Source organism: Gekko japonicus, unplaced genomic scaffold (genome assembly GCF_001447785.1).
Source record: "Gekko japonicus isolate JY-2015 unplaced genomic scaffold, Gekko_japonicus_V1.1 scaffold2180, whole genome shotgun sequence".
NCBI lineage: Eukaryota > Metazoa > Chordata > Lepidosauria > Squamata > Gekkonidae > Gekko > Gekko japonicus.
The window spans coordinates 276,318-277,026 of NW_015162016.1; positions in this window are offsets into that span (position 1 = coordinate 276,318).

Genomic DNA, 709 nt, shown 5'->3' on the forward strand with positions numbered 1-709 from the left:
CAATGGCATGAACTAGAACCCAGAGTCTGAAGCTGAAGAATTTTTTTTTAAATCCCTACTGCTCCAGTCTGAAAATCCCCATTTTAATCTCACTTCTTGTGTGAATTGAATCCATACTTTTTGAATAGTTTTTGGTTTCCCTGAAATACACACATTTCCAGCATTGTTTGCATATACATATGCCGCATGCATAAATATTCTATACAGCATCTGGAAAGGGTGTAGCACACATATGCAATACAAACAGATCTATGAAACTAGCGGCAAACTAAATTGCTGTAGAACTGACATTGACAAAAACATAAATATAAAAATGATTCAAAGAGGGGACATTTGCTGCTCTTCATCTACATCTGAAATGGCCTGATCCCATCCAGCTGAAAGCTCACTAGGTGAGGTCCTGATTTTCCTGGTTTAGGCTCTGAAGTCTTTTCAGATAAAAGTTTGCATCAGAGGTCTCTGTGCTTTCTATTAGTGATTGACTGGTGACGCAACAACGTGGTGCAACAGCAGAAATGCCTAAAAAAGTTTAGGCTGCACTTCCAGGCTGGGTTTGGCTCAATGTAGAAGGAGGGAGCTCAGCGGGTGTGGATTTCAGCACCAAGAATTCAGCCAACCCCTGCAGCATTAATTGCCATGTAAGTATCAGGAATCCTTTTATCGTTGTTTTTTAAATATTTCCTGTGATACACGCCTCTCTCTCATTCTT